At 38.6% G+C, this 24,483-nt stretch overlaps 1 pseudogene; it reads right to left on the bottom strand.

Annotated features, from left to right (window-relative positions):
• The window catches only part of LOC102134352 (transcriptional repressor protein YY1 pseudogene), a 122,899-nt pseudogene that overhangs the window by 3,108 nt on the left and 95,308 nt on the right, over positions 1-24,483 (bottom strand).

Raw genomic sequence — 24,483 nt, 5'->3', positions numbered from 1 at the left:
TAAAGACAAAGTATTGAATCAAAAATGGAATTAATATCAGAAATTTAGAAGATATTCAACAAGGTATAATACAGTTGCAAAAAAATGTTTTGGAAAAATTTCAACCCCTGGACATTGAACCATGACTTTACAAGTAACTGGCACCATTCCTCATCCTTTTGTCTATGTGTAGAGAGACCCCTCATTCTCATTGGGAATGTAGTGGAGGTCAACGTGTATGACTTTTTTGTTTTATGATGCACACCAGCATCATGGGAGTAGGTAAGGCATTGTGTCAAACTCAGCTCAAAGAGGTCATCATCACAAAAGGTTACACACCTAATACATATCATTCACAAGTGCCCTCTGATTAGTTCTCCTCATGGTTCTCCCTAACATTACACATATAAAGAGAAATGAGGAGCTGCTATCTTAAAATTTGGAGGAAGGATGCCCAGAAATAAAACCTTTATTCTCAGTTTGGAGTTGTTGGTCTTTGAATCTCATCTGCTCTCATCCTCTTCCTTCACTCTCTGCTAGCCACTGTGGCCCCTTGGAGTTCCTCAAACATTCCAAACAGGATCTCCATCTTCTCACCAGCTGGAATGGTCTTTCTCCAGATAGTCACAAGATTTGGTCCCTCACTTCTTACATCTTTGTTCAAGTGTCATCTTAGGGAGATAGGCTCCAAATATCCTATTACAAATTGCACAACCAACCAGAATCTCCCTAGCTCCTTCCTACTTGAATTTCTTTGTCTTTATCACCATCTCTCACCATCTCACTAACTGTAAACTCCATGAGTAGAGATGTTTGTTCTCCTTATTGCTGTTCCTCTAGCACCTAGAATTCAATCACTTTTATCATAGGCACTCTACAATTGCATATAGAGTGAGTTTTTCTACCAATGTGACCTGTCAATCTGAAGGTTTTTTTAATGACATTCATTCTCTTTCAGGGTGTTATTTTTGTTGTTGTTGTTGTTTTGTTTTTGTTTTCACTTTTCTGGATGCCAACCTTTTTCTAATGTTTACCTGTATAGTCTGTCTTTTGTAAAGAAAAATAAAACACTCTGGAAGTCAACAAAGAAAAAATATCTTAAATAAATAAACCATTCTTTCATCTAAACTTTGAAATATTTTCATTAAAAGGTACTTTTTCTTTAAAAACAATGCCCAGTTTTTGTACAGAAAGATTTGATGAGTAATTTTCAACTTGAGATGACCTCTTTACACTTCTACCATGTTTTCATAGATCAAGATAGTTTTGATGACAATATGTTCAATGCTGTTATTTCAATAAAAATAAATATTTATAGTCCTTATGCTTCAAAATACTGAAGTGTAACATTTGATCTTCACAGGTTTTATAATGAGAATGGTGTCTGCATGTATAATCCTTCTGTTCTCAAGCAATATATACACACATTTTGTTTCCATTATATTCTTTATCCTTTATTTTATTATTTAACTTTTGTGTTATCTTTTTATGTACTCTTTTAAGTATTTACATAATTCAGTACATTAGCTATGCTTGTTTTAAAATTATTTTTCCCTTTCTTCCTTTACTGATAACTTCTGTTTTTTGTAACTGTGGCTTTCCCATTCTTACTATTGTCTTTCCCAAATCTTGTCTAACACTCTACTTACCATATTTTTTAATTAAACAAATGTGGTGGTATGATCTTTCCCACCCATAGAAACTATATATATAGCTCATAGTATCATTCTTTGTCTCAGTTTTATTTCCTGAAGCTTAGTAAAAACGTTTTAATCCCTAAGTCTATCAACTTCTAACCTGCGAGTAAAAACCTTCGAGAACATTTCTTACATAATACTACCCTGCTTTCCCGTTTTAGATTATATCCTTTCCATCTCATCCTATTTTAATGTATAGGCTTATGCAAATGGATTTACTAAAAGGGTAGGATAATTTTTGGAAAGAAATATACAGTAAGAAAGAAATAATATATTTTCTCTGATAATTTAAACCCCCAAACGTAACTATTAATATAAAGAAACTTCTTACTGGCCATGCCTAGGTCTATTTCCTCTAGAGGTCAGTTTAGGAAGAATCTGTTGATGAATTTTGTCCCAATATTTTATAGGGTAGTAAGTGTCTTACCGAAACCTGGCCCAGTTCTCTGTTGTGTAAGTCAACTCAAAGGAACTATGTGCACAGCTGATCACAAACCAGATAAGACTATTGCATAAGTACTCCTGAGAGACTGAAGATCAGGTTTACCTTATTTAAACTTCCAGATCTTTGACATTTATTTTGGTACATTCAATACAAACTTATCGAGTGCCTGCTATTGGCCAGATACAGAGGTAGGCACTAAAAGTCCGATATGAATGAGAAGAGGCCCCTGTTCTCAAGAAGCTGATGATGTAGGACAGCACATGCTAACAAATGATTCCAATGTGGCCTGATATGTCTATTGGATACCAGCACAGGAGGGATCAGGTCAGTCAGAGGCATAAGGGAGAAGTCATAGAACAATAAACTAAATTGAAAAAACAAAAGGAAAGGGGAGGTGTAAAAAACAGAGTCAGCACTGGTAAATGCAGAGTTTCCCTTCTTATCTTCTTTTTCATTTTAATTACGTTTTACAGTGTTACTGAAAAACTTCTGTGCATGTGATAAAAAAAGTAGTAAATCAAAAGTACAGAAGACTATATGGAGAAATGTAAATATCTCTCCTACCTTAGACTGCTAGTTCTTAGTCCTTCTCTATCTAGAAGCAAATTCTGCTACTGTTTTCATACACAAAGTTTCAGAAATAGTCTGTATACCTGTAAGTGTATTTGCTTAAAAATGAAGCAAACAGCATTAAAAGCATCACTTCTGGAAAAAGACTGCCTGAATGAGCATCCTAGTGCTATTGCTTACTACTTAGGTGACCTATTCAAGGAATGCAGCCTCTGTTTCCTCACGTGTAAAATGTGAATAATAATAATATCTACTTTATAGAGTGTTCTGAGTATTAAATGAGTCAGTCCCCAGTAACTAGTCTCTTAAAAGAATGCATTATTTGTACCTTGCTATTGTCATTTAATGGCATGTATTATAGGTCAACCCATATAAAAGTATCTAGGTTTTTTGACTTACTGACTTTTTTCCATCTTACAGGGTTTTTTACATCTCTATTTCTCTCTTTCAAAATGACTACCAATACTTTGAGTTGATCCATCTCCCTGTTTTCTTCATGTTTTCAATAACTGAATGTCTTCTATTTTTATAGGTTTATATTTTGTTTTGTTGATACTTGTCTCAGCTTCTCTAGCTGATATTTTAATATTTGATATATTTATAATATCTCTTGCTCTTCCAAGAGTATTATTAGTAATATAACTTGCAAGCAGGCTTAGACTGTATATTAACATACATTTTTCTCTCAATCTACATTTCAGTTCTCTCAAATGTGATATGTACGTGCTCTTGATACACACATGCTGTAAGAGTCTAAACAAGGAGCTTTCTCTTCTACTATTTTTTAACCTACACTTTTATTATATGTAGGATTCCAAAGACAGAATATTACTGCTAATAATTATAATTGATACTATATGAAAGTTTATGATATGGCTAGTTGGGATCCAGTCATTTTGAAATCAGAGGTAGCCAAAAACAATATTATTAGTGTTACATATATAAAACAGGGTTCTCTGCAGACCCCAACCTGAGATTGAAGATTCTTAGAAATATAAGTTGCTCATTTGAGAAAAAGAAGCACAGTATTTTTTTTTTCAAATTATACATTAAGTTCTGGGATATGCAGAATGTGCAGGTTTACATAGGTATACATGTGCCATGGTGGTTTGCTGCATCCATCAACCTGTCATCTCCATTAGGTATTTCTCCTAATGCTATCCCTCTCCTAACTCCCCATCCCACAACAGGCCCCAATGTGTGATGTTCCCCTCCCTATGCCCATATGTTCTCATTGTTCAATTCCCACTTATTGAGTGAGAACCTGTGGTATGTGGTTTTCTATTTCTGTGTCAGTTTGCTCAGAATGATGGTTTCCAGTTTCATCCGTGTCCCTGCAAAGAACACGAACTCATCCTTTTATACGGCTGCATAGATTCCATGGTGTATATGTGCCACATTTTCTTTATCCAGTCTAACATTGATAGGCATTTAGATTGGTTCCAAGTATTGCTATTGTGAATAGTGCTGCAATAAACATATGTGTGTATGTGTCTTTACAGCAGAATAATTTATAATCCTTTGAGTATATACCCAGTAATGGGATTACTGGGTCAAATGATATTTCTAGTTCTAGATCCTTGAGGAACTGCCACACTGTCTTCCACAATGGTTGAACTAATTTACATTCCCACCAACAGTGTAAAAGCGTTCCTATTTCTCCACATCCTCTCCAGTATCTCTCCAATGATCACCATTCTAACTGGTTTGAGATGGTATCTCATTGTGGTTTTGATTTTCATTTCTCCAATGACCGGTGATGATGAGCTTTTTTTCATATGTTTGTTGGCCGCATAAATGTCTTCTTTTGAAAAGTGTCTGTTCATATTTTTTGCCCACTTTTTGATGAGGTTGTTTGTTTTATTCTTGTAAATTTGCTTAAGTTCCTTATATACTCGGATATTAGCCCTTTGTCAGATGGATAGATTGCAAAAATGTTCTCCTATTCTATAGGTTGCCTGTTCACTCTGATGATGGTTTCTTTTGCTGTGCAGAAGCTCTTTATTTTAATTAGATCCCATTTGTCAATTTTGGCTTGTGTTGCAATTGCTTTTAGTGTTTTAGTCATGAAGTCTTTGCCCATGACTATATACTGAATAATATTGTCTAGGTTTTCTTCTATAGTTTTTATGGTTTTAGGTCTTATTTTTAAATCTTTGAACCATCTTGAGTTAATGTTGGTATTAGGCATAATAAAGGGGTCAAGTTTCAGTTTTCTGCCTATGGCTAGCCAGTTTTCCCAACACCATTTATTAAATAGGGAATCCTCTCCCCATTGCTTGTTTTTGTCAGGTTTGTCAAAGATCAGATGGTTGTAGATGTGTGGTGTTATTTCTGAGACCTCTGTTCATTTCACTGGTTGTCTATATATCTGTTTTGGTACTAGTACCAAGCTCTTTTTGGTTACTGTAACCTTATAGTATAGTTTGAAGTCAGGTAGCGTGATGCCTCTAGCTTTGTTCTTTTCTTTTTTTTTTTTTTTTTTTTTTTTTTGAGACCAAGTTTTGCTCTTGTTGCCCAGGCTGGAGTACAATGACATGATCTCAGTTCACTGAAACCTCCGCCTCCCAGGTACAAACGGTTCTCCTGTCTCAGCCTCCTAAGTAGCTTGGATTACAGGCATGCACCACCACTCCTGGCTAATTTTTTTGTATTTTAGTAGAGACGGGGTTTCACCATGTTTGTCAGGCTGGTCACGAACTGCTGACCAGATGATCCACCCGCCTCGGCCTCCCAAAATGCTGGGATTACAGGCATGCACCATTGCATCCAGCCCAGCTTTGTTCTTTTTGCTTAGGATTGTCTTGGCTATGTGGGCTCTTTTTTGGATCCCTATGAAATTTAAAGTAGATTTTCTAATTCTGTGAACAAAGTTAATGGTAGCTTGATGGGAATTGCATTGAATGTATAAATTACTTTGAATAGTATGGCTATTTTCACTATACTGATTCTTTCTATTCATGAGCATGAAATGTTTTTCCATTTGTTTTTGTCCTCTCTTATTTGTTTGAGCAGTGGGTTTGTAGTTCTACTTGAAGAGGTCCTTCACATCCCTTCTAAGTTGGATTCCTAGGTATTTTAGTCACTTTGTAGCAATTGTGAATGGGAGTTCACTCATGATTTGGCTCTCTTTGTCTATTATTGGTGTATAGGGATGCTTGTGATTTTTGCACCTTGATTTTGTATCCTGAGACTGCTGAAGTTGCTTACCAGCTTAAGGAATTTTGGGGCTGAGATGATCGGACTTCTAAATATACAATCATGTCATCTGCAAACAGAGACAGTTTGTCTTCCTTTCTTCCTATTTGAGTACCTTTATTTCTTCCTCTTGCCCGACTGCCCTGGCCAGAACCCTATGTTAAATACGAGTGGTGAGAGAAGACATCCTTGTCTTGTACCAGTTTTCAAAGCAAATGCTTCCAGCTTTTGCCCATTCAAAATGATATTGGCTATGGGTTTGTCATAAATAGCTCTAATTATTTTGAGATATGTTCTATCGATACCTAGTTTATTGTGTTTTTAGCATGAAGCAGTGTTGAATTTTATAGAAGGCTTTTTCTGCATCTACTGAGACAATCATGTGGTTTTTGTCATTGGTTCTGTTTATGTGATGGATTACGTTTATTGATTGGTGTATGTTGAACCAGCCTTGCATCCCAGGGATGAAACTGACTTGATCATGATGGATAAGCTTTTTGATGTACTGCTGGATTCAGTTTGTCAGTATTTTATTGAGGATTTTCGCATCGATGTTCATCAGGGATATTGGCCTGAAGCTCTCTTTTTTGTTGTGTCTCTGCCAGGTTTTGGTCTCCAGAATGATGCTGGCCTCACAAAATGAGTTAGGGAGAAGTCCCTCTTTTTCTACTGTTTGGAATAGTTTCAGAAGGAATTGTACCAGCTCCTCTTTGTACCTCTGGTAGAATTTAGCTGTGAATCCATCTGGTCCTGGGCTTTTTTTGGTTGGTAGGCTATTAATTGCTGACTCAATTTCAGAACTTGTTATTGGTCTCTTCAGGGATTCGACTTCTTCCTGGTTTAGTCTTGGGAAGGTGTATGTGTATAGGAGTTTATCCATTTCTTCTAGATTTTCTAGTTTATTTACATAGAGGTATTCATAGTGTTCTCTGATGTTAGTTTGTATTTCTGTGAAATCAGTGGTGATCTCCCTTTATCATTTTTTATTGAGTCTATTTGATTCTACTCTCTTTTCTTCTTTATTAGTCTGGCTAGCGGTTTATCTATTTTAAGAATGCTTGTGATTTTTGCACATTAATTTTGTATCCTGAGACTTTGCTGAAGTTGCTTATCAGCTTAAGGAGATTTTGGGCTGAGATGATGGGGTTTTCTAAATATACAATCATGTCATCTGCAAACAGGGACAATATGACTTCTTCTTTTCCTAAGTGAATATGCTTTATTTCTTTCTCTGCCTGATTGCAGTAGCCAGAACTTTTAACACTATGTTGAATAGGAGTGGTGAGAGATGGCATCCTTGTCTTGTGCCAGTTTTCAAAGAGAATGCTTCAGTTTTTCCCCATTCAGTATGATATTGGCTGTGGGTTTCTCATAAATAGCTCTTATTATTTTGAGATATGTTCCATCAATACTGAATTTATTGAGAGTTTTTAGCATGAAGGGCTGTTGAATTTTGTCAAAGGCCTTTTCTGCATCTATTGAGATAATCATGTGGTTTTTGTCTTTGGTTCTGTTTATATACTGGATTACATTTATTGATTTGCATATGTTGAACCAGCCTTGCATCCCAGGGATGAAGCCCACTTGATCATGGTGGATAAGCTTTCTGATGTGCTGCTGGATTTGGTTTGCCAGTATTTTATTGAGGATTTTTGCATCGATGTTCATCAGGGATACTGGTCTAAAATTCTCTTTTTCATTGTGTCTCTGCCAGGCTTTGGTATCAGGATGATGTTGGCCTCATAAAATGAGTTAGGGAGGATTCCCTCTTTTTCTATTGATTGAAATAATGTCAGAAGGAATGGTACAAGCTCCTCCCTGTACCTCCGGTATAATTTGGCTGTGAATCCATCTGGTCCTGGACTTTTTTTGGTTGGTAGGCTATTAATTATTCCCTCAATTTCAGAGCCTGTTATTGGTCTATTCAGGGATTCAACTTCTTCCTGGTTTAGTCTTGGAAGAGTGTAAGTGTCCAGGAAATTATCCATTTCTTCTATGTTTTCTAGTTTATTTGCATAGAGGTGTTTATAGTATTCTCTGATGGTAGTTTGTATTTCTGTGGGGTCAGTGGTGATATCCCCTTTAGGCTACAGTAACCAAAACAGCATGGTACTGGTACCAAAACAGAGATACAGACCAATGGAACAGAACAGAGCCCTCAGAAATAATACCACACATCTACAGCCATCTGATCTTTGACAAACCTCAGAAAAACAAGAAATGGGGAAAGGACTCCCTATTTAATAAATGGTGCTGGGAAAATTGGCTAGCCATAAGTAGAAAGCTGAAACTGGATCCTTTCCTTACTCCTTATATGAAAATTAATTCAAGACGGATTAGAGACTTAAATGTTAGACCTAAAGCCATAAAAACCCTAGAAGAAAACTTAGGTAATACCATTCAGGACATAGGCATGGGCAAGGACTTCATGTCTAAAACATCAAAAGCAACGGCAACAAAGGCCATAATTGACAAATGGGATGTAATTAAACTAAAGAGCTTCTGCACAGCAAAAGAAACTACCATCAGAGTGATCAGGCAACCTACAGAATGGGAGAAAATTTTTGCAATCTACTCATCTGACAAATGGCTAATATCCAGAACCTACAAAGAACTCAAACAAATTTATGAGAAAAAAAAAAAAACCATCAAAAAGTGGGCAAAGGATATGAATAGACATTTCTCAAAAGAAGACATGCATACAGCCAACAGGCACATGAAAAAATGCTCGTCATCACTGGCCATCAGAGAAATGCAAATCAAAACCACAATGAGATACCATCTCACACCAGTTAGAATGGCAATCATTAAAAAGTCAGGAAACAACAAGTGCTGGAGAGGATGTGGAGAAATAGGAACACTTTTACACTGTTGGTGGGATTGTAAACTGGTTCAACCATTGTGGAAAACAGTATGCCAATTCCTCAAGGATCTAGAACTAGAAATACCATATGACCCAGTCATCCCATTACTGGGTATATACCCAAAGGGTTATAAATCATGCTGTTATAAAGACACATGCACACGTATGTTTATTGCGGCACTATTCACAACAGCAAAGACTTGGAATCAACCCAAATGTCCATCAGTAACAGATTGGATTAAGAAAATGTGGCACATATACACCATGGAATACTATGCAGCCATGAAAAAAAATGATGAGTTCATGTCCTTTGTAGGGACATGGATGCAGCTGGAAACCATCATTCTCAGCAAACTATCACAAGAACAGAAAACCAAACACAGCATGTTCTCACTCATAGGTGGGAATTGAACAGTGAGAACACGTGGACACAGGAAGGGGAACATCACACACCAGGGCCTATTATGGGGAGGGAGGAGGGCCGAGGGATGGTATTGGGAGTTATACCTGATATAAATGACGAATTGATGGGTGCTGACGAGTTGATGGGTGCAGCACACCAACATGGCACAAGTATACATATGTAACAAACCTGCACGTTATGCACATGTACCCTAGAACTTAAAGTATAATAAAAATAAATAAATAAAAAGTTCTCAGCCCGACACGGTGGCTCACGCCTGTAATCCCAGCACTTTGGGAGGCCGAGGCGGGAAGATCACGAGATCAGATCGAGACCATCCTGCCCTACATGGAGAAACCTCGTCTCTACTAAAAAATACAAAAAAAATTTAGCAAGGTGTGGTGGCACACACCTGTGGTCCCAGCTACTCGGGAGGCTGAGGCAGGAGAATGGCGTGAACTCGGGAGGCAGAGCTTGCAGTGAGCCAAGATCACGCCACTGCACTCCAGCGTGGGTGACACAGCAAGACTCTGTCTCAAACAAACAAACAAAAAGTTCTCAATAAACATCTTTGTTGTATGTGCCAGTAAGTAACAAGCATCTGTTTTGAATATATTAACCCTATACTACTCTTATCACACTTTGATACTCACATGTTTATATATTGTACAACATGTTTACTTAAACTCATTAAGATTTCTTTAAACTAAAACTATGTATGCTCGTGATTATTTTAAGTAGACCAGGGATACAGACACTTCCATTAGAGTATAATCTTTGTTTTGTGTTCTCTGGCTTCGGTTTCCTCATCTCTAACTGTGGAGTGTTAGGTTCTTTCCATTTCTAGAATCCTATAAGTCTGTCTAACTCCTCTTGGTGTATTTGTTTTGTGTGAATTTGGCAAAGTTGGCACTGCATTTCCCAGAATACCCTTGACAGCATGATTTCCGATAAGCATGGGCCACAAGAAATCTTCTGCAAATGACTGAAGGCAGAAGGCATGTAGAGGCTCTACTGCTTTTCACACAGGGAAAAGTTAGAGCAGGCCAAAAGATAATTTCTCAACTCAGGCACATAGTTGCTTATCTGCTGGCTTATTTTGTTGGTATGGGACAGCACCTGGCTTATTTTGTTGGTACAAAACCTGAGCCCATCGCATTCCAACTCCTTTCAGATGTTTTTCAGCTTCTCTAACTCCTTGGTCAGGATGTGTTTAGCTTCATGGTAAAGGGCACCAGACTCTTTTCCAGGACACTCCCCACTGTAAAGGATGGAGCTTAGATGGAGGTGGTGGGAGAACGCTGCAGGTTCCAGCCCATTGCTGTGGGTTTGCTCTCATCTTCACCAGTTCTAGTTTGTCCTTGCTTCCCTCGCTTCACATCCATCTTTCATTTCTGACTGCCCATGCTCAGACTTCAGGATCCCAACAAGAAGAACCAGCTTTCCAGTGATTGTTTAGCCAATCCTTACAGTTGTGTATGGTAAAATCCCTATAACAAATCTGCAGATAGATGATAGACATCCGGATAGTATCTTAGTCTGTTCAGACTGCTATAAAAACATACCTCAGACTGCATAACTTAGAAACAACAGAAATTATTGATCACAGTTCTAAAGCTGGGAAGCCCAAGATCGAGGTGCCAGCAGATCCATTGTCTGGTAAGGGCCTGTTCTTCATAGATGGTGGCTTCTGTATCCTTGCATGGCAGAGGAGCAAACAAGCACCCTCAAACCTCTTCTTCAATGGCAATAACCTCATGAGAGTAGAGCCCTCAACCTATCACTTTCCAATGGCACCACCTCTTCACACTAATGCGTTAGAGATTAGGTTTCAACATAAATTTTGGAAGGACACAAACATTCAGACCATATTAGGTATGTAGAGAGAGAGAGAGAGAGAGAGAGAGAGAGAGAGAGAGAAAGTTTGCTATCATCAGGTCCTAACTCCTTTCATGTCTTTTCATTTTGTATCACGTTATTTTCCATTTTATTAAACTCAACTAAGCTTCTCAAGGGCAGAAGTCTGCATATAGTGTTGCTGGATACCTAATAACATAATGCCTGGCACAGCAAACTCTTAATCAGTGTTTCCCATTGTTAACTGTATGATGCTTTTTCTTGATAATATGTATTTACAAAGAGAAACCCCCAATAAAGTCTTCCTAACCCTCTGTAATATTTCTTTTTAAAAAACATAGTAGTTGTAGTAATACTAATAACTTGTACTTACATGTTGCTCATCAAATGCCAGACATTTACATAGATAAACTAACTGAAGTTTTACCACAAGCCTACAGAAGTCACAACCAGGTGGGCTGGTTCTTAGGTTTGTTTTCAATCACTGCAGTATTCCATCACCCAATGTCATGGTTGATTAAATACATATTTTTTTAGTTTGGGTGTGGTGGCTCATAACTGTAATTGCAGTGCTTTGGGAGGTCAAGGCGGCTTGAGGCCAGGGGCTTGAAACCAGCCTGGATAACATAGCAACACTTTGTCTCTATAAAAAATAAAAATTAAAAAAAATTAACTGAACATGGTGCCAACATGCCCATAGTTTTAGCTATTCAAGAGGCTGAGGCAGGAGGCTCACTTGAGCCCACAAGTTTCAAGGATGCAGCAAACTATAGTTGTGCCACTTCACTCCAGCCTGGGTGACAGAGTGAGACCCTGTCTTAAATAAATAAATAAATAAATAGAATATAGTAATACCAACCAAAATTTCTAATGCATAAAACTTATATTAATAGAATTCATTTTTTCCAATATATGTATTAGTTTGGGTCCCAGTGGTACACAGATAACACACTCATAATGGGGTAATAGTGGTGGACATTTTTAAATGAAACTGTTTAGAAAATTGAAGGTGTAGGGAAATCACAAGAAATAGCACTGTAACTGATGGCTTAGTAGCAGCTAATTTGTTATCAGCCCCTAAATCTTTAGGGTTTAGGGAAGGCCAGTTTCTGGGATTAGGAAGGACAAAGAATTGCAGAGTCAATCATTATGAGAGGTCAAAAGTTACAGCCAATCTAAGGTGACCCTGAAGGCAGGAACCAGGGAAGGAAATAATATGACCTCTCTCTCCCCTCTCCAATCTCCTCTTGGAACTCCCTATTGGCCAAACTCAGCTGAAAGTCAGACCAGTGGAAGTCACCCATTGATGTGGCCCATATGAATGAGCCTGGCAGAATCATAGACTTAGGTAGAAAAAGGTGAGAGGATTCGGGACATTCAGAAGTTATCTGTCAAGTCCACTTTGAAATATTATCAAATAAAAGGCATGGTGCAGCTCATATGCCCATCACAATCTTCTTCACCGGAGTCTGAAATATATGTCTTTCAGAAAAGACAAATTAAAATCTATAAATCGGGTTAGGAGTACAGATTCTCCATCTGCCAAGCAATTAAACAGACCATGTCTAATGTACGTAAACTTTCGTTTTATAATTTCTCCTTGATCAGCGATGAATTTCCACATGATTTCCAAGACACCTACTACATGGTCATGAGTCAATTCTCCTCCAAGTTCATCCTAATGACAGCTGGTTTTTCGTAAGGTTTACCTGTGTCTTTAAAAGCAAAACTCTGGATAATTACGTTACACAGAATAAAGAAAGGACTTCCTTTTTCTTCTCATGCTGCAACCCCTCATTTTCTGATATTGGACACATGCCATGCATTTTGCATTAGCTCTGTGGCAAATGTCTAGTGTTAAAATCCAAGCATCAGTGCTCATTAGCTTTTTTAGCAGCTTGGAGACAAGAGTTGGAAAGGTACAACTCAGAGAAATAATTCTCAGTGAGCAAGTAGCAATTTGCCAAGCAGATAAAAAAAAACTGAGGAAGATGGAGTAGGAAACCCAGAGAAAGTTGTCTGAGCTAATGAAGCAAAATTTAGGCCTATGACACGAACTAAAAGGATTTTTTTTAAAGCCATGGAACTTGCAAAAAAAATTTTTAAAGGTATACAATGGGTATGGTTCTGTGAACTTTTTCCTCTAAATTCACCCCTGCCTAGAACCTACGTCAAAAAAGAAAGGGCCAAGTGGCTGGGGAGTGAATCAGGGCCATCCTGACAGATGGAAGGGAAGAAAGATCGTCAGGAGACTATGTCGGTGTGCTTGCCATATTGGAAGAGGGCCAGGTGCCCAGTCTGATGTCAAAGCCTCTGAGTGTCCTAGGCAGAAATGTCTCTGATTGAAAGGACATGACAGAGTAAATGCAGATGTCTGTTGAAAGACCAGCCTACACTTGCTCTAGCCCACTCCCACCCAGCACACATATATACTAATCATAAATGCCTCCAGAGACACTTAACTAAACCCCTGCAACTTTCCTTACCTCCTCCAGGCTTGAACAGACATTTTTAAAAGTTACATTTTATCCAGAGCTGAATACCACAACATATTATGTAGATGAGGAAACAATCAAGTCCGCCCAGGTCCTTTGTGGGCATCTGGCATGAGAAGGCCAGTGGTCCACACAAGCAAGAAAGGGCATTTTAATCAAGGAGGGCTGGAAATGAACTGGGAAATTCATTTTTATTATTGGAGTGCTTCTATTCTTAAAAGGATGTACAATCCTGAAGTTTGTTCAAAACTATTTAAGGAGATAAAAGATTGATGTATCAGTAAACTGGATGAGACTGTCAGTATGGAGAGTCCAGATGAGAGTTATTTAAAAATACATGTCGTTCCATGATCAAAACGGTGCCTTGTAGTTCGATAAATGAGAACCTTCGTCACAAAGATCCCTATATACTTCCCTTCATCCTCCCAGGAGCAGGGAAAAGGCAGAAGCCTCAAGTTCTGTGATAGAAGATGGCTTAAAAGAGGCTGCAGACATTGTCTCACCTACTTTTGTTCCTATTGTATATAGCTAAGAAAGTGGGGCCAAGGTTTCACATACAAATATTTTGCTAGTCCTAGAGGACGCTGGAAGGCAGTTGTTTATATCATGTTGGCCTCTGTGTGCGTCATTTTCTCTGCTGGTACCTTCCATTAAAAGCCACCTTGACATCATCTTATTCGTGCCTTGTCCAGGACCACACCACATTCCAAAGATTTCTCCAAATTATCAAACATTTCCTGACCTGTCCCTGTTCCCTAAGAGCCTTATTTTCCAATAAACAATCCAATAAACAAATTTTGTGGAGTGGGTTGAAATATATACATTTCAACTCAGATTTGCTAAGTGTCTAACTTTTTTCTGAAACAAACTTTATGTTATTCTGGAATAATTATTACTAATTATTGTGGCTCTGACCCGTGTCACTTGAGTTACATGGGAATTATGTTTGCCAGTAGACTCTTGCCTGTGTGGTTCTGGGTTGTGGTTGCTCACAAGAAATGTTCATGAGAGTTGGAAGGTGGAGAAAGAAGAGCAGACATGTTTATACTTGGGAGTTTGGCTCCTATGGCAGTAGCTTACCTTGTTGATGGGAATATCAGCCAGGTCTCAGCACCTCCATCTCCTGCCAAATATCCTCCTCCTACTCCTCCAAGTGCTAGGCTGGGTGTGTTTGAACCTTTATGGCAAAGGCACCAGCTCCTTCTACAGGCCATCCACGTCATGAACGCTGGAAATGGGACAGAGAGATTCAGGTTCTACTTTGTCCTCAGGACCTCCAACTGGTTCTTGGAGATTCCAGTTTGTCTTTGCTCTTTGAAACTTTATGTTCTGATCTCCCTCTTTATTGCCAGAGTAGCTGGCCAATAGTCACTTTGAGCCACCACTTGAATAAACGAAAAAGCCTTGTCAGATTACTCCCACAATTTCATAAGTCCTGATCAAACCCTGACTGATATGCTGAGACACACTTAGATTTGACAATTAAAGGTATCCTGATTCCTTCCAGTTTAAAAATAGATTCTTTGGGTAAATATTCAATTGAAAGGTCAAGATTGTTTTTTGATTCTCAAGATATTTCTTTTCCCCTCAAAATGAAGTCCAAATGCAAGGAGCAGGTAATGTGTTCACCTTGGTGCCTTGCTGATACAAATCACAGGCCTCCCAGCATTAATGTACCTACCCACCCTGAAGCACATGGCACATTTGTGTAAGCTCACAGGGTTCTTAAGGAACTGGTAGATGGTTTAAGACTCTCTCTAGGCCCTTCCCTCAGCAGCTGATCTGAAAAGAGACCTTCTCTGAGGGACATCAGCACTGCAGTTCTCAGACTGTTCCTAACTTACCTAGATTTTTTTCCTCAATCTCACTTCAGGAGAATTAGCTCAATGGGGAGCTACAGAACTCAAGTCAACATTTGTTCTCATCTCTCCCTTCTCTACAGATTATTTTGCCAGCATAGAGAGCCTATGACCTTCCTCTTATTACTGGGAAAAAGGGCACTTGAATTTTATTATACCCTCTCCTTCTCCTTCTGTATTCTGTGACTTACATAAAAGCTCCATTATCTGAGTCAGCCACACTTGGTTCTTATTAGAAGAACGATGCTTTTGGAGTTTAGAAAACTCTCTTCTGTCTTAATACAGTCTTGCTTTGAAGACACTGTCTAGTTGGGATACATAAAATGCCAATTTGAAACTAGAGTGAGCAATGACCTCTTTGCTCTTGATGTCCCTGAAGCAAATAAATGAATAATTGTGCTTGAGTAAGTGTCACAGGACATATAGGCCCCAGAGACAATTTAGAATAAAAATACATTAGTGTATTATCTCAGTATTATTTTCGCATTATATCTTCTGATACTTTAATTTTTCTAGGGAGTAGGTTATAAAGATAATAGGTAGAAGTGCAGTGACGTATTCTTAAATCCACAGATGCTTAAAATTCAAAGAGACCACAGGACTAGGTGGTTGACACATGTATCTGATAGGAATTGCATTAGGCTGCTAGTGATAGGAATTGCATTAGGCTGGTAGTTATGAACAAAAGGACATAGGCAGTCCAGTCTGACTTGGCCATTAGGGACTGAGTCTGCTTCTGTATTTCTGCTCCACCACACCAAATGTGTCTCTTTCATTCTCAAGGTCATGTAATCATCCTCATCCTAAATATAGCTGGAGCTACAGCCAGAACATCTGCATTCCCAGGAGGAAGCCAGAAGAGAGAGAGGAAGGGCAAAAAGCCTTTACCAGAAGCTCCATCCAATAAGTGCTCCTTATACTGTATTGATAACACATGTCTTCAAGGGGAGTTGGGAAATGTACCTTTTCATCTGAAACAACCTCCAAGATCCTATTGGTAAGAAAGAAGAGGAAAATGGATACTGGGGAGGCCTTGAGCTGTCACTGCCACACTACTCTACCAAATTATCATCCAACTTCTAGCTAGCTGATCTCCAGTGATAGCAAAATCTACAACCAAAAGCAAACCAATTCAAAAGCAGACTGGCCCTTTCCTGTGTCTAGCTGAAATCTGCCTTCATGACGCTTCTACCTGATCAATACTCTGCCCTATGGCAATGATAAGAACAAGTGATATTTCAAACAAGTGGTATTTCTTTTCTACAATTGTCCTTCATTTACCTGAAGACAAACACCACATTTCCCCCAAACTTTCCTTTGTTGTCTTTGTTATTTTGTATTGTTTTATTTGTCCCATTAGGCTGCATCTGTAATAATCTGGATTAATTCTGTTCTGAATTCACGTCCTTTTATAAGTATTCCTCTTAAGGCAGTGATCCCAGGATTGAACATATTTCCAGTGTTGTACCAAATCTAAAGAAGCGATTCAAATGATCACGTTTCTTACTTAGCATATAGAGCTGCAATTAACTAGTCTTTATGGAGACAACAATATTAATAAAGAAGAGTTTCTATAGAATTGGGAATCCTTTGGGCCATAATACATTGACTGTAATTTTGCATTTTAACATAAGCTATGTAACATAGGCATTTAATCTACCTGCACATAGAGCTAGCTATGAATACACAGACATGAGCCACTGACGACTCCACAGCTACAGCACAGTTACATTACAGGAAATGTAATTTCATAGTTTAGAATAAAAATAATGTGAATAACAACACCAGAAAAGATACTCTCAGTCAGATAACCATAACACCTCCCACTCTGGCTTAGTCCTCCCTTCCCTAAGCCTGGACCAGACGCTCATTTTGCCATATGCTGCATGCAATTTGAGCAGTATGCTTATTTCTAACTGACATGGGAACGGCGCTCAAGAGGAACTAAGTGCCTTTGACTTAAATGACTAAGTGAGAATTTGGAAGGAAAGGGTCCCCAGGTGCATATGAAGAGGCACACACATGCAGCTCAGCTGTAATTGCTGGAAGGCTGGTTTTGCTGAAGACTAGAGATGCTGACAATAGATTCACACATAAAAACCAGAGTGTTGAAACTACCAATCTTTAGGTCCCACTGAGGAGGCAAAATGGGATAATGTTCTCCACCATGTGGCTGCTGTCGATCCCTATCTTTCCAGAGAAAACTAGACAATTGCTTCAATCCAAGTAACCAGAGATAACAGCAACCCCTGTGCCCCCGGCCATGTAGGGGAGAGGTTGGCATCGCTTACTAGCATTACAAGGAAAGCGGGGTGTTCATCAGAGCACCCAGAGATACCTAAGAAGTCCTTGCCTGCCAGGAAAACCAGCCATAAATACGTGTGTTTTTGTGCCATACATGCAGCATGTCCCCAGATGCTCAGAAGACATTTGAGTATTTCTGGCAAGGAAATCTGCCCATTAAGGCTATGTTACCTAACAGAAGTTATCATTGGTTTCCCTGGTAATTTTTCCCACCTCATATCAGAGTAATTTCTTGTTTGTGTTGGTCCCAAACTACTCAATTTGACACAAGCAACATGAGCAACTTTTGCATGGCAGAGTCTATACTAAGCACATGGAATATACAAACTAAGACACTGTCTTTGTCCTCAAGAAACTCACACTCTAGGGGAAGTGACAGACAAGGAAAGAAAATCTAAATACAATTATGTCATTTAAATTTCAAGTTAGCAAATTAATTTCAGCCAAAAGCAAAAAACAAAAATTGTGTGTGTTGGGAGGTGGGGCAGAATTTATTGACAACAAAACCTGATGCCCCAGGTGATTGGATACAGGTGCGTAAACAATGTCATCAGGACTCTAGCAATGTCCTTGATCCCTTTTCCTCTGTGTTGCCTTTATTCTCAGGTGTGATTTCTTCTCAAGGTGTCAATAATGGCCCCTCTACAGCTGCAGGTTTGTATGTGTACCCTCCGTCTTTCATGGAGAAAATGCTTCTTTACAAATGGTTCCAACAAATATTCCAGAAAAGGGTTGTCATTAATCAACTTAGATCACATGCCCTGACCTTCCATAAAGGGAAGAGAGCTTGGGAGGAGCTGTTTTACCTGCACGACATGGTCCAGGAATGGGGAGGAGTCCCTAAAGTGGAAGAGTTATTCCATTACCAGAAGAGGACATAGACAACTCAACAGAGCAAGGCAAGAGATGATCTTCACACCTGGAATCACATGGAATAGGAGTTATGGAAGATATAAGCATAATATTACAAGGAAAATCAAGACTACAGAGTTTGCAAGCTCTGGAATCAGTAAGGCTGGATTCATAGTATCAGTTCTGTGACCTGGGGCTATTAACTATAAACTCACTAAGCTTGTGTTATCTGCTAAAAAATGAAAATAATAATCCTATCAAAATTATAATCTGGTTTATTTAAATTAGGTAATCCACATAAAATGCTTAGCTACATAGAATAAGTGCTTAATAAGTTTCTATCATCATCATCGTCATTGTATTATTATTATGGTCATTATATGAGAAAGGAAGAGACTAAGAACAGGGGAGTGGGAATCAGAAGAACACCAATGGGTAGAAGTAGCTTAACATTTTGTGTTGATTGTGGTTACTATGTGACTGAATGGATTGAGGCTGGGACCAGAATTTGAGTTAGGATACAGCACAAGACTTTTTGCACATGTTGTACTTTGATAACTTAGAGAACCATGAGATGCTACCACTGCAAGGATATGCATTGGAAAAAGCTCTGGGACCTTTCCATGAGGGTAAAAAACAGGGATCTATGACCCAGTGGCTGTAGGCATCTGGTGGAACCCTGGCTCAACTACCCAGTCCTCACTGCATAATATGCATGTTTTGTCTCATTGATGAGAAGCTGAGTTCTGCATGCCTTAAAAAACTAATTACCTGCCACTCATCTCCACCACCAGTGGCACCAAATGCACTGATTTGGTGGTCACTGTCACATATCCCTTACCTAGTCTATGTGGCCATTTCCCAGTTTGGATACCTTTTTCTTCCTACTGCCAGCATCTCAGGCTCTTCAGAGTACAACCCTCGGGCTACCAAAGCAAGTAGGCCTCTTCTACAAAAAGCCAAAATTGCTCAGAAATTCGCATCTTCTGGGTAGCCCTTAGACATGACAAATGACAACTGTAGCTTACACTCCAGAGTTCCCCCTAAGAGTCAGGCCAGGTGGAAGCCACCCTTCTCAGGACGCTGCCAGAAGTCACACCCTTGTTTACCCCCTTTGCCTTCCCTGTCCTGCTTCCCAAGTTCCCAGTGAGTTTCTTCTGGGCTCAGTTTCTTAATAAATCAAGGTCTGCTTTGGAACCTTCAATCCCTGAAAATTGCTGACCCTACTATCCCTGGGTAATGTTCAGCAATTTGAACAACTTTATGTTCTGCTCTCTATCACTGGGGTTTCTTAAGCTCCCACAACCAAGAATTTATGGGAAGCTATGGATTTTGCTCAGGGGGAAAAAACACCATATATACACAATATTCTACATCATTTCAAAGAGTTTCTGGGTCCCCTGAAACCCACCGGTGGGCCTTAGTTTCAAAATTATTGACCCTGACACACTATTTAAGACAGAGAACAAAACGTAAGATGCCAAAGTGCCAGAAGATTAAGAAAACACATACTTTCAGTGTTTTCGTTTTCACTCTTTTCGAGGCCTCATTAATTTTGTATTCTATCAATGATTTTCCTTTGCTGCTTCTTAATTTCCTCAAGCCGGCAATTGTTCTGGGTGTGTTTAATTTTCCCCTCCAGATCACACTTCCCCACCTGCTGTGCTCCAGCAACTGACTATGCTGGCTGCATCCACAGGCTGCCTTGCCTCCAGCATTCAGGTGGGCTTGGTCAATGGGAATAACCACCAGAAATTGGAGAGGGAGCGGGAAGTGCAGCCTGAGATTTAGTTTTCCTGCTCTCTCCTCAGGGTTACCATGGATGAGCAATGTCCTCTATCTGAAGGACATAGCTCCTATCACGTGGCCCTCCACACATGACTCGCCCTCTCCAGATTCTGGAGATTACTTCCTCCCATTTCCCTTCAGACTTGAGGTGGTAAAGTCTCACTTATTTTAAATTCCTTGGTTATCAAACTATCCCCTGTGATTTCTATTCACCCTGGCAACATGGTTCTGTAAATAACTATTTTATTAAATTTTCCTTAATTTATGCAATTTGAGTGCCATCTGTTTCTTGATAACATTTTGATGCATTATAATCCATCAAAATGCACTGACTACCTTTCGTTTCTGAGGCAGGAAGCAAGGTAAAGGCTAGGCTAGAGTTAAAGTTAAGATTAGAGTTGGTGAGAGGGTAACTGTAAAGATGTGCCCCCTAGCTCTCCTTTTTAAGGTAGAAATTTAAAGTTCAGAAACCAGCTAGGATGAATTGTATCTTTCCCCATTCTCTAATGCAGCTCTGTCCATTACAGTAGCTATTAGACACATGTGACTATTACCATGTGGCTAGAGATTTGCTGTAACTGCAAAATGTATGCTGAATATTGACAACCAAACATGAAAAGAAAAGTAAAGTATCTCAATTTTTGTATTAATTTCATGTTGAAAGGATATGTTGGTAATATGGTTTGGCTGTGTCCCCACCTAAATCTCATCTTAAATTGTAGCTCCCATGATTCCCATGTGTTGTGAGAGGGACCCAGTGGGAGGTAACTGAATCACAGGGGCAGGTCTTTCCCATGCTATTCTCGCGATCGTGAGTAAGTCTCACAAGGTCTGATGGTTTTATAAGGGTGAGTTTCCCTGCACAAGTTCTCTTCTCTTGTTTGCCACTGTGTGAGAGGTGACCTTCATTTTCCACCAAGATTGTGAGGCCTCCCCAGCCACGTGGAACTGTGAGTCCATTAAACCTCTTTTTCCTTATAAATGACCCAGTCTTGGGCATGTCTTTATCAGCAGCATGAAAACAGACTAATAGAGTTGGATACAGTAGGTAAAATACAATATATTATAAAATTAATTTCCCTCTTTTGCTATTGTTAGCACAGCTACTAGAAAATTTTAAATGTCATATGTGAGTCACATTGTATTTCAAGTATAACTGTTATCACCTGGTTATAATTGTCTCTCTTTAGAACTGCATAAACGTACTTTTGGTAATTCTTTATAATACCCTTCCCTTAGTTTTTTCTGTATTAATTACTATTCCACAGAATCTTTTTCTAGAAATTTCTTCTAGAAAGTAAGTCTCTTGGTGTCATACATTTTCATTTAACTTCACTGCTTTGATGAAAAGCACCCGGCCTTCTGCAAACACAGAAAGCTGAAAGTGTAATGAGACCAAGTGTTTAGTCATTGCTGCCACCAGCACATCCTCTTCTATCCTCTTGCAGCACTGAGCCAGTAAAAAATACTGATCTATTTAAAGTATAGGTAGTTTCTCCAGGTGATGAGAATTTGCACAGTCATTGCACTGAAGGGTAAACATGTTTAGGCAACAAACATGTTTAATATTTTAATAAATTGCTATACTCACAATTTATGCCCACATTTAAAAAGTCTTTTAACTGGATAAAGAAAATGTGGCACTTATATACCATGGAATACTATGCAGCCATAGAAAAGAATGAGATCATGTCCTTTGCAGGGAGTTGAACAATGAGAACACATGGACACAAGGAGGGGAACATCACGTACCGGGGCCTGTTGGGGGCTGGGGGACAAGGGGAGGGAGAGCATTAGGACAAATACCTAATGCATGTGGGGCTTAAAACCTAGATGACGAGTTGATAGGTGCAGCAAACCACCATGGCACATATATACCTATGTAACAAATCTGCACATTCTCCACATATATGCTCAAACTTAAAGTAAAATTAAAAATAAAAATAAATAAATTAAAATCTTTTAGTAAGGAAACAACCTATTGGTTTCATATTCTTTTTAATGTAATAAATTTATTCATAGTATCTTGGAAATAAAACTAAGCATCAAGCAATTGTTACACCTGGTATAGCAGACCTTGTTAGTGTTAGGCATATTAAACCTAATACTCAGGCTTGTTAAAACTAGGCTATGCAACAAAACGTGAACTTCTAACCACCAATTCTATCCCATCCGCTATAGTGCTGGACAGGATAAATCTGTTACTTTTAACATAATAGGAAAAAAAACATTAAGCCAAGACATAGTAGCTTATTTTTATGAGAAAGAGTTCCTTTTTATGCATGTGAATTAGGCAGAACTATTTCAGTCTTGAATAACAAAAATTCAACTCAAATAGGCCTCAGCTGGAAAGGGAGTTTATTACTAATATTGCAAAGTGTTCAAACTAAGTCACATAAAATCTGTTCCTTGCTGTTTCTCGATTCTTCTTTCTTTGGTGTTAACTAATTTTTGGAAAACATCTTTCCATGTGTTGATAAAGGTGACAAGCTAACCCAGGCATATAATCCTCCACCTCAACAGCCCTGCCAGAACGAAATCCCATCTCTCCCAATGGTTCAAGCAGAAGACCCAAGCCAGTTTCTCATTGAACAAAAACATCTATGAGCTATCCCTACCCAACAAGTGGCACTCTGGTTGGCCAGGCCTGGGTCATGAGCCTACTTATGGAGTAAAGAAGAAGAAAAGTTTAGTCTTGAGAATATGGAAGAAACATTTCACAAAATGACAATGCGAACTCTGTTAGCTGGATTAAGAGGTACCAGACCATACTAAACTATCAGATGTGCACTACACCAGGGAAATAATTAAGTGATAACCTAAAGCAAAAAATAAAGCCTTCTTTTTTATAACCCAAAGTAATTATCAGATGTCACAGGCCAGATCTTTCCATTTTTTTCAGCTATTGTTATCGAGAGAGAGAGATTTTATCAGTGAAGATTTGAGAAAGAATGATCTTTTCTCAATCATTAAGCCTAGATTTAGACCTGAATAAAGAATGGGAATAAAAAGAGAGAGAGAGACAGAGAGGAGGTGCTCTCTTCAATCTAAATGTATCAAGAGGAATTATGATGAGTAGGAGTAGAGCTATTTAAACCCGTCAAATTGAAAATTTTAAATTTGACCCAGTTGTGTCAACCAACCTGATTTCTATTTGGTTCTTTGCTAAATTGATGATCTATCTTCATCCAGTGGCACATAAGCAGACATGGGTTAGAAATGCTGACTATGTTTGGATCACTGTCAATCAACAAATAGGTCTTTAAAGTTTGCTATGAGGCTGGCATTATGCTAAATGTGCTGAGAGATGCTAAAAATGTCTCAGATGTGATTCTTAGCTTTAAAAACACTGACTAATAAATTGAAATAATAAAACTAACATGCATAAAACAAAACTGGACAAAATTGGGTAGTGGCAAAATGTGAGGCTAAATGTGTGTGCTGCAGACTCAATGCTAAAACACTCAGGGCAGAGAAAATTTGCTTGTAGTCACAATGTGAGAGCAAGAATCCACCACTTTTTGTAGACACAGATTTGATTAGGAAAGAGTAAATCAAGAATAAAGGCTAAATTACTAAATTCTGACATCCTATAGTATAAGCACTTTGTTTCACAATTGCTTATGAGAGATGCATAAACAAAAGTTTATTAAGTATTCTTCCTGTTTTTAGACAATTTCTACCAAGGCACTTGAACCTTTCAAAACATGTATTAGTACAGGATAAAGAGATGTTCAAAGAAACAAAGAACCAAGGATAATAGCCTCCAGCAGACTGCAGTGAGTATATAAACATATATAACAAATTTTGTTTAGGATAGTAGTTAAATCACTAATTTTTACTTTAAAACAAAAAAAATCTGCAATGCCTGACATAAGCAAAAATTGGATAACTGACATATATTTGTTACATAGAAAGTAAGGTAAAGCCTTTTTGTAACGATTCATTACACTGGAAAGGATTTGGTGGGTGTTTTTGATGTTGTCTCATTCATTGACTGAAGCATAGGGGTGTTATAGCTTCTCCCAGACTAGGTTGTTTATCACTGGGGTCTCTGGAGCTGCAGGCCTCAACTAGAAGAGAGGGCCTAAATTGTTACTGATACATACACTAGGCTTATACTCTCTCCTGTGATTGGTAGGAAAATTCCAGTGGGATATAAGTAATGTGCAA

This window comes from Macaca fascicularis, chromosome 12 (assembly GCF_037993035.2).
Source record: "Macaca fascicularis isolate 582-1 chromosome 12, T2T-MFA8v1.1".
NCBI lineage: Eukaryota > Metazoa > Chordata > Mammalia > Primates > Cercopithecidae > Macaca > Macaca fascicularis.
Note: the sequence above shows the minus strand (reverse complement) of the source record. Positions and strands in the feature narration are given on the sequence as shown.